Source organism: Lonchura striata, chromosome 20, assembly GCF_046129695.1.
Source record: "Lonchura striata isolate bLonStr1 chromosome 20, bLonStr1.mat, whole genome shotgun sequence".
NCBI classification, from domain to species: Eukaryota; Metazoa; Chordata; class Aves; order Passeriformes; family Estrildidae; genus Lonchura; species Lonchura striata.
Genome location: NC_134622.1, coordinates 7,339,909 through 7,350,046, shown reverse-complemented (window position 1 = coordinate 7,350,046; position 10,138 = coordinate 7,339,909).

Sequence of the window (10,138 nt, the reverse complement as noted above, 5' to 3'; positions counted from 1 at the left end):
AAAATTTAGAAACTTTGCTCTCAGTTCAGTGGCAAAAGCCAAAATTGTTTATGTGAATTATCTGTTATGTGGTGACATTTCTGAACTAATTGAATGATCCACCCTTCCTGACTCAGAAGAATTTATTTATTTATTTATTTAGATGTAGAAAGTCCCTCCAGGGTTGAAAACAATCTTCTGGGGTTTAGTTCTTGCTCATAATCTCTCTCTATGTCTTGTTTTATGAGCAGGTCAGTAAGATGCTTTATTTTCCACTTCTGTCCTCTGAGTTTTATTCCAAAATTTTGTGTAGTGTCACAGTAGTGGTTGGCTACGTGTGAAACATGCAGGCTACTTCCAAAATCCCTTCAGTCTGAGAAAAACCTGTTATAGTGTATTGAGAATTATCCTACATATTGACCCATAAAAAAATAAACCCCAATCTTAATGACAAAAGTTACAGCAAACTTCTAGTCATGCAAAGATTTGGGGCTATTTAAGGTAAGAAAATGCTAATAGCCAACTGTCATATTTAGTAAGTATTATAAAAATGCTCTATTAATTATTCATAACCTGGAAAATATGGTTAACAGCTCAGTTTTAATTAGATCTGGTTAGGAAGGAAACCTTAGAAATAATTGCTATCATTTGGGGCTGTGGGGCAGCAGCTGGAACTGTGTGTGTGGCACGAAATCTGGGCAGGTTTGCATTTTTGGGGGAAAAGTGAGGGAAAGGAGGACAAGGACAGAAAAAAGCATTAATTTCAGCTATTTGGACCCAAGAGCTTTGAGGCCATGGTGGATGATTCAATTTTCTCCTGGGTCTGAGGCAGGTGAGAGCTCCTGCTCATGGTTCTCTCTACCCCGAGTCTAAACACTGCCTAAATTTATAGAGGCTTTTCAATATTAGTGTTAAATACCACTGAGAGTTCATATCATTTAATGTACATGGAAAATGCTGATTTATTTGAGGCCTGTGATGCTCCAGGTCTCACCTTGCAGCTCAGTTGTTCTCCCCCATCACTGGTCAGTGGGTGAAATGGTGTTTGTGTGTCTGCAGCCCCCCAAAAACCCCCTGTGCTCCTGCCTGCTCTAGTGTCTGCTTGTATCTTAATACACCCAGCAAACCTGTTTGAATGTGACTTTTTCTTTTTTCTTGGCATAGAAACAGAATTGTCTGTATTAAAATGTATTTATTAAAAAAAAAAAATCTATTTTTTGTGGAAGGAAAGTAGGATTCTGGTTACTATACCACTGGGAAAACGTTAGGAGCATTTTTACTGAGTTCATTTCTAATTCTTTGTACCTTGGTAGTGATTTGTTTGCTAGGAGAACATCCACTGTGGCCCATCCTGTGGCAATGCAATGCACTGTCATGCAGAGAAACTGGTGTTCAGAAAACTGGGAGTCCTTTGTTTCCTTTTTGGGACAAGGGGGAACTGAGGAGATCACCAGGAACAGAAGGAACCTTGGCACAGAATCTGTTCTGTGGCTTTGGCTTCAGCCTGTTTGACTTTTTGCAGATTAAGTAGAGAGAGAGAGAAAAGATTGAGAATTCAGGATTAAAAAAAAAAAAAAAAAAAAAAAAGAACAAAAAAAAAGAAAATTAGATGCTACAATTTAGTCTTCCTGTAGGAGAAGGAGAGTCCTTAATTTATACAAGGTTTAAATAGGGACTGCACTTGCTTCAATTGGTTTAACATTGGCAGCTTAGTCATTAATGTGCATCCTAGGGAATATGCTTAACTTTTTCCATTACCTTGGAAAATGGTTCAAAAACATGTCACTTCCATTAGCAAGTGTTTCTTCTCCTGTAACAAATTGCAAAATGTAAAAAAAAAAAAAAAAAAAAGAAATAAATTATTGATCCTAGAAACGAGAGTGATTGTCTATTTTATTTAAATATTTTTGTGGAAAAAAAATTCAAACTTTCATTTCAGATTTCTTCCATCAATATTCAAACTCCAGTTTTTGTGCAAATGTGTGTGAGCAGCTTCATTTTTTGGTGATTGATGGAAAGACTCTGCAGTGGTTTGGGTAATTCTGTGGGTAAAACCATCACATTAAAGGTGTTCAAGTGGGATTTAACTTTCAGATTGGGAAAATGTCTTGGGGTGTAATTAAAATAAATTGGTATCAATTACATTAATGGGACTTTGGAGTTGAACAGATCACAGCTGTGTGTCAGGCTGTGATTTAAAAAAAAAATTGCAAGTTTGGAAATTTGAAAAAATGAAAAATGTGAAAAATAAATTCGTTTCAAAGTACATTAAGAGAACCTTAGAGTTCCCTGGATCACTCTTATGCACCAGGTTGTGCTTCTGAAGGATTTCTGGCTGCACTTTGGAGAATCAAGTTTTGAAATTAATGTGAAAATTGCTGTCTCTGCCTTATTGGCTAAAGCTGAACCAACTGCTTGGGCTGAAGTGAGTTTTACTGTGGTACTTCCATCTTGGTGGCTTTGATATTTTATTCAGAAATTCCTGGGAACACCTCTGTGTTTCTCTGAGAGCAGAGCAACTCTTAGAAGAAGAGAAGTAAGATGGTTTTGTGTGAAAATATTTTCTCTAACTAATTTTATTCCGCAGAATTCCTGGGGACTCCTCACTGACACAATATCCTGCAGGACATTGTTGTGTGCTGGACTTTGAGTGAGGAATTTATTAAGACAAGGGTTTCCCTTTTGGACTGTGACTTGGAATTCTTGCAAGGACTGGGTGCTGATTCACAGAATATCTAAAAAAAAACAAACCAGAAAAAAACCCCAAAAACGACCAAAATCAGTGCTAATAACTAATAAAGCAAGTTAAACAATCTCTCTGATTACCTGGACTTGCTTAGAAATCTTCTGAGAATGCAAAAAACCTTAAAAGAAAAAAAAAAGATTTTTATTCCCATGAAAACTCCACAGTGTTAAATGTCTGCCAAAAATACACTGCATTACCAGTGCTCCCCCCCAACCCTTTAGCTGGTTTGTCAGCCTCATTTATTAATAAATATGCCTGATCATTCTGGAGGTGCTCTCTGCTTCTCCTCACATTCTTATTTCCTTTGGCATTTCTCAGCTGCTGAGTTATTGTGGCAAATCTAGGTGTTCACCCCATGTTTCTATTTGATCTGTCAAGGGCATTCATCTATCCCTGCCTTGCATTCCCTTAACGTTTTTCACTTGTAGGAAGAACACTTCTCAGTGATAAAGTACTCCAAATTTCCCAATTTTTCCCTCGAACACAATAGGTCTTACTTGAAAGATAATTCTAGAGGTTACTGAAATCTCTCATTGCATGCTAGGATAACCCAAAACTATTTATTTTCTCTATTTGAGTCAACAAAATAGAGAAATTCCTCTAGAGAGATTATTTTTTTCCCTTCACCAGTGCTGTACAATGACTTAAAATAGGGGGTGAAATCATCCTGGATAATGTATTTTAATTAAAACTACAAAGAGAATTTATGTAGGTAGAACATAATTGCAGTTGGATCATTCCCAGCCATTATTTTGAAAACTGACTTGGGACCTTATATAACAAAGGCTTGGTTTATTTAATAATAATTTAATTATTCTAGTGGAGGGCATAAACCATGTTAATGAAGCTGCATATGAAAGTAATCTGTGGCAAGAAATAAAAACAGGCAGGGATTTTACAAACAGCAATAGAGAAAACACATAATTTAATTTACTTTATGAAAGGGAGATAACACAGATGGGAGAGAAGAGTTCCAAACACCTTCAGTTCTTCCTTTCCTTTGGAATGAGAAGATAAATCCGTGTGAGGGGATTAACAATTGGGATTAAATTAGATATGAGGAAGAAATTCTTCCCTGTGAGGCTGGTGAGTTCCTGGCAGAGGTTGCCCAGAGAAGTACATGTCAGACCTGAAAGCTAAAAATATTTAGAATCTATTTTGATAAAGAAAACCCCAAAACAACCAAACACCAAACCCAAAACTCCTGCCCAAACTTTGTTTTTCATGAGTTACGTGGAGGACACAGCGCACCAACGTCGTGCCAGTGTTGCTCTGTTCTCTGGCATTTGACTGGGGTTGAAAATCATGTTTTTATTTCCCAAATGCATTCCTTACCATCCTGATCTATAATTAAGTGTCTAATTAAACCTGCTGCCTGCTTTGATGTCTGCACAGGCTCCTAAGTCAGGAGAACAGAGGGTTCACTGTAACCCTTAAAATTAAAGTGTGCACAGAGGCCTGAGCACGAGTTCAGAGGAACAACATTGCCCCAGACACGCCAAGGCTCTTCAGCACCCAGATGTCTGATTTTGAATATTGTCAAATGTCTTTCCCCACTGCAATTCATCAGCTGCCATTGCTCATCACCTAAATTCGAAATAACAGTGCAGAAATGTTTCTTGCAGCTGACAAACACAGGGCTGTGCTTCCTGTGGCAAGAGATGCTTGAAGGAAACACAAGTGTCACCACTCAGATGACTTTTAAAAGCAATTAGTTCGGCCAATGTTCAAATTTCTGTAGGATATATTGAAATAAAAAAAGATCATTTCCAGCCAAAGCAAAAATTTGCGCTTTTTTATGCCTTTAATGCCAACTAAACATTGCAGTTTTCTCCTAGCTTAACTGGTTTTGGTAGAAAATATTTTTCTGTGTATTTTAGGAGGTTTTTTTATGTTCTGAAGTTGTTCTAGAGGGAAAGGCAAATGTAATAAAAGCCTGAAGAGATCATTCAGGCCTGGTGCCTCCAGCAGGCCCGAACACGCTGGGCCTATTCATGCACTTGAATTTAAATTCTTCAGCAGCTTCCTGGACAAGCAAGATCATGAAATCTGTCTTCAAATAATGTGAATTCCCTTCTCCAGTGGTTTTTGGGACAGATGTGCTTCTGCCTGAGCTCTCAGTGGGTTTTTTCCCTCACCCACCCAGCCTGGGCTGCTGCTGCTGCTGGAATGAATTTCCTGGTGCCGATGGCGTGAGTAAGAATTAATTCATGTGACTAACGAGGGGCTTTGCTGCACAGCCAGGCTTAATTGGTTTGGGCAGGAATAAATCTTGAATGGTTTCTCTGGCCTCTCCTCTGCCCAGGTCACAGCTGGATCGATCCAGGGCAGGATGCTCCCATTCATCCACGCAGCAAAATGGCTCCAAGGTGAATTTATTGTGGTCTTTATGTGTCCAAAGAGCCTCCAAAAGGGCTGGGATGGGGATTTTGGGAAGTCAGGACAAGGGGAAATGGCTTCGAACTGAGAAAAGAGAGGTTTAGATGGGATATGAGGGAGGAATTTTTGGCTGTGAGGGTGGTGAAGCTCATGGAAGTTGTAGCTCAATGTCAGTCTTGGAGCAACCTGGCCCAGTGGAAAATGTTGGACAAAATCATCTTGAATGTCCTTTCCTACCAAAATAATTCTGTGATTTTATGATTAAAAAAAGACCTAAAAATCATCAGTTTCAGTCAGCATTTATTATGATTATATCCAATACCTGGTACTTGTCATCAATGTGCTGCTTGAATAAGAACCCCTGGGTGAAATAAGTGCCATGTGCATTAAGGATCTTCCCACTGCTGTAATTTTCAGTAATTTCAGTATTTTCCATGCAAACAAATATTCTTTGTTTGTGTTTATTTCTTTGAACTAAAAATTAGCCCTTTTCTGCTTCTACACAGACTGCATTTAAATTCTGTTTTATGGCAGCTCCATCATTCATTATTTTAGTAGCTCTTAATTCATTGTTGCTGTGACCACAGATGGAAAATGCATTTTCACAGCTTCCATTTTTATCATTGCAGGAAGGGAATGCACAGTGAACCAGAGAGCTTTTCTTCCACTACGGAGGGTTTTGGGTTTGTTTGTGTAAGACTGGAAATGAATTAGGAGGTCAGGAAAAGCTCATGTGAAAGTGTTTGCTGGTTTTGATATCCAGTAGTCTAAACACAAACATTTACACACAGATCTGGAAGCCTGAAGTACAAACATGGAGCAGCAGCCCTGGTAAATTAAATTCTGGGTTTCACATATTTATTCCAGCAGTTTAAATTTGTTTGAAAGTGCCAGTAAGTCAGCTGCACTTCTGAAGCTTTGTGTACAGTAAAGCTGATGTGATATTCAGTGTTTTATCTGTTTTGTAATTCCAGTTAATCACTGCTGGGTTTAAACAGCTCAGTGCTGTGCCAGGGGTTTGAAAGATCATGCAGAGAGAATTCTCCTCAGATCAGTTCCTATCTCAGCAAAAACAAGTGAATGTTCAGTGGTGATGCTTTCATACCAAGCACATGCAAATATGGGAGGCAGATGTTTTGTAATAATTTGGCCCCATGAGTAGAGAAAAGAACTTCAAAACATAGTTCCAGTATAAATGATTATTTGAATGTTTTGAAGTTTAAATGAAACCTGCAATAAAAAAAAGGTTAAGCTAATAAATCCTCAACTTTAGAGTGCAAATTTTTCCTAATCATATGTTGGAGAGGGCAGCTGTGAGCACTTTCTTCTGTTTGGTAATAAGATATTTTTATGGTAATTACACTTAAGATTTTTTTTTTTTTCCAAGACAGGTTTGCATAATCTCTTCGGAAGAGGCTGATTAAGCAGAGAGCATTAGCCTTGGACTGGGAAAACTTCATTCTTTCCTTTCTTTCTCCCCCTTTTTCAGAGTGCTGCTTAAAAGGGGACTTAGTGCTAAAGTTTCTGAAATACATTTGCAGTGTCTGCAAAAACCTGATTTAATGGTAGGTACAAAATAAGGTGTCACCAGCTCTAAGGAAATGTTTATGTGCTATCAGTATGTCAAGTTATTTCAAAAGTCAAAAATAAGGCACAAGCTGAGGGTTATTCTTATATATAAACTTTTATAAAAGTAGTTAAATAAACATAATTTCAAACCTTTTTTTAGTAATTGTTCTGGAATTGTAATTTATAATATAACTTTCCTCATGAACCCATATGAGGAATGAGTTTCAATGAATTGGTTTTGTGTCTACCAGAATCACTAATGCTAAACTGAAGCAAGACAATAAAATTTCAGATGTAGGAGCCTGAAGTGGAGCAGGAAGGGAAATCCAAGCCCAGACAATTTATATTAGTTAATAACTTGCACCAGTGTTTGTTTGTTTATCTTAATAAGAACCCTTTTAAATAAACATTATTACAGGACTTTTCTTATAACTTCTGTGAAATGTCCAACCATTAATTTAATTCCATTAAATATGGAATGTATTTGAGAAAATACTTTTAGGTTCTTTGAATAAAGAACTTCATAAAGGGAGGACAAACCTCTGGTGTGGATACAAGAAAACTCCAGAAAGCACAAGAAAAAACATGTTAAGGTGGTTTTTTCCCTTTAGTTCTTTATGTCTGATCATTCTTCAAAGACTTGTTACCAAAAAAAAATTATATAATAAAGTCTGACAGTTGATTTTTTTATTTCTTCCTCCCCCTCCAGCTTGTGATCATGTGTGTGGTCACAAGCATGGAATATTTTGGTGCCTCTGAGGGAATGGCTGAGCCTGAGGCCACAGAGGACACGAGTGACACACAGGAATTAACAAACCATGGATGGGTTGTTGTGCCCATCAATTATAAATCTTTGACTCAGAAAAAGCAGTTTTGCTTTTTTCGCTTTCAACTCTGTGAATGTGGAATTTCACAGATATTTAACTCTGCTTGATAATGTTATCCAGATTCCCACTGTCAGTTTTGATGGATTTTTTTTCACATGCCATGGGTTTGCTTTAATAATAAATATTTTTTTTACACTTCTGTCATGTTTTTAGAGTGATGAGCCATCCCCCTGCACTTCCTCTGGTGTGTTCTCATGCTTTTTTTTTTGTTGTTGTCTCCCTCTACCAAATATAAAACACTGGCTCCCTCTGCCAGGAATATCTTGCAAAAGCCCGTGGTGTTGTGGCCATGGTGTGGTTCACGAGGGGAATTTGTAAGGAGTTTAAAAAGGATTTAATAAGAATTTTTAAAAGATTTTAACAAGAATAGTGACTGAAAGTCATGGAGCACTGAGCATCTCACTCCCTTGGTGCTGAAAATGTTTCAGAAAATCCACGTGCCAACTCTTTGGTGTTTGCAGAGAAAACCTTCAAAATGGAGAGGGTTTTATCTGGAAATTCCTTGAGGATGGAGGTGTGCAGAATTCCCACTGGGATTGAAGTGGCTGAAATGAATTTGAGGAATTTGGAGGGTCTGGACCCTTGGTCCTGCCCAGCACTGGGAGCCCTGCTCCAAAACTGGGGAATTCTGTTGAAGGCCGAGCTCACGAACACACAGAGTTGAGGGAACCCACCCCTCCATGAGCTAGACCTGTGCCTATATTCTTAGAGAACAATATTTACAAATTATTATTTTTGGCTTAAGAGGGATGGTGACATATTTTAAGGCATCAAAATAGCTGTGTGTTCAACCCCACAGGGGTACAGAAACAGTGCCTGAGCACAGGGACTGCTTTGGTTTTGCTTTTCCTCAATGCATGTCTGTATTAAAATGTGTATTTATTTGACTAAAATGTGATTTTTTTTTTAAAAAGGCACTTAGGGTAATAATATCCTTCTAATAATAACTACTCTAAATACTCTGTGTATTTAGTTGTAAGCTGGTGACTCTTAAATTGCACCCAATATATATATATATGTATTTATACTGTGTTTTAAATATATATTTAGTGTTATATATATGCATGCACACTGTTTATAATATATTTTATATGTACATATAATATATGTGCGTATAATTTTCTGTTAATATACAGTATTTTATATACACATTTTATATACACTGTGCTTTATATTGTACATATATACACATATTTATATTTATATTTATAAAGATAGTTATATATTATTTATATATGTTTATATTATGGTTATAGTTATATATAGTTATAGTTATATACTGTTTAGCAGATTTATACTCACTGCATGCTTTAGACTTACCATAATATTCACATTTCTAATAATGTGTCATACTTAAGTTTTTCTGTATTTCTTTATCCCAGTGCTATGATGGCCAAAAGCTGATTCCCCCAGCTCTAATATGTTTGCATAACTTCATCCTGCTGTTTTGTTTTTTTTTTCCCCTTGAGCAGCTTGGCCAACCTGGCTGCATTTCTTCTGCTCCTTATTCTCCTTGCAGGAAGAGGAGCTGGAGTCAAGTGAGGATTTCTGGGTGGTTGCGTGAGGGATTACAGAGCTGCATCACGTGTGTTCCTCCTAAATCTCCTTTAGCCGTCTGCCCCTAATCTGATTTGAAGTCTGGAGCAGTAGGAAAAGGTGAGGGTGTAGCTTCAGGCTTTGGTTTGGGCAGAGCTCCCACCTTGCTGGGAGACAATTAAACCTCTGTGTCTTTATTTGAACAATCCCATCTCCTTTGTTCCAGCCTTGAGAATCCCTCCTTGCTTTCTCGTGCTCTAATTCACCCAAGCTGATTCAAGTTTTAACCTCCTTGGTTTAGTTTGAGTTTACATCATCTGTGAATAGAGATCAGAGAATCCCACAAGGGGTTGGCTTGGAAAGGACCTTGAAGATCACCCAGTGCCACCCCCTGCCATGGCAGGGACACCTTCCTCTGTCCCACATTGTCCCAAGCCCTGTCCAACCTGGCCTTGGCCACTTCCAGGCATGGGGCAGCCGCAGCTTCTCCAGGCAACCTGATATTTTTGTGTTTCTAGACTATTTTCTATAGTGCTGTTAAGTTCCTTCTCCAGCTTACTCTGCGTTTATATTGCATCACTTAAACCAAAATGGTTTTATTCTATTTTATTCTATTTTATTCTATTTTTCTACTTTTTTATTCCAGCTTTGTGGAAAATCAGAGGGAGAAGGTTGTTCCTGAAAAACCTTCTCCCTAAAAGTTTAGGTCACAGTAGGAACCTACTGCAAGATTTGGTTCAGCATCACAAGAAGCCTCACTGGAGGTATCATTCAAACACAGATGCTCTCTGGATTTGGCCAACTGAAATGTCTCTCTTTTTTTTTTATTACCATTAAAAAAATATGTCTTCATAATTCATGTTCATGTTTAGTTTATGTGGCAAAATATAAGAGGCATAAATGGGAATAATTTCCAGCCAAGTAAAAATTCTACTAAATAGTTTTGTTCTTTTTTATTAAAAAAGCAGAGTTTAAAATTTCTTTTTAAATACAGTAAAACTTTGATATTTTCCACTGAAGTATATTTGTTGCTTTGGTTTAG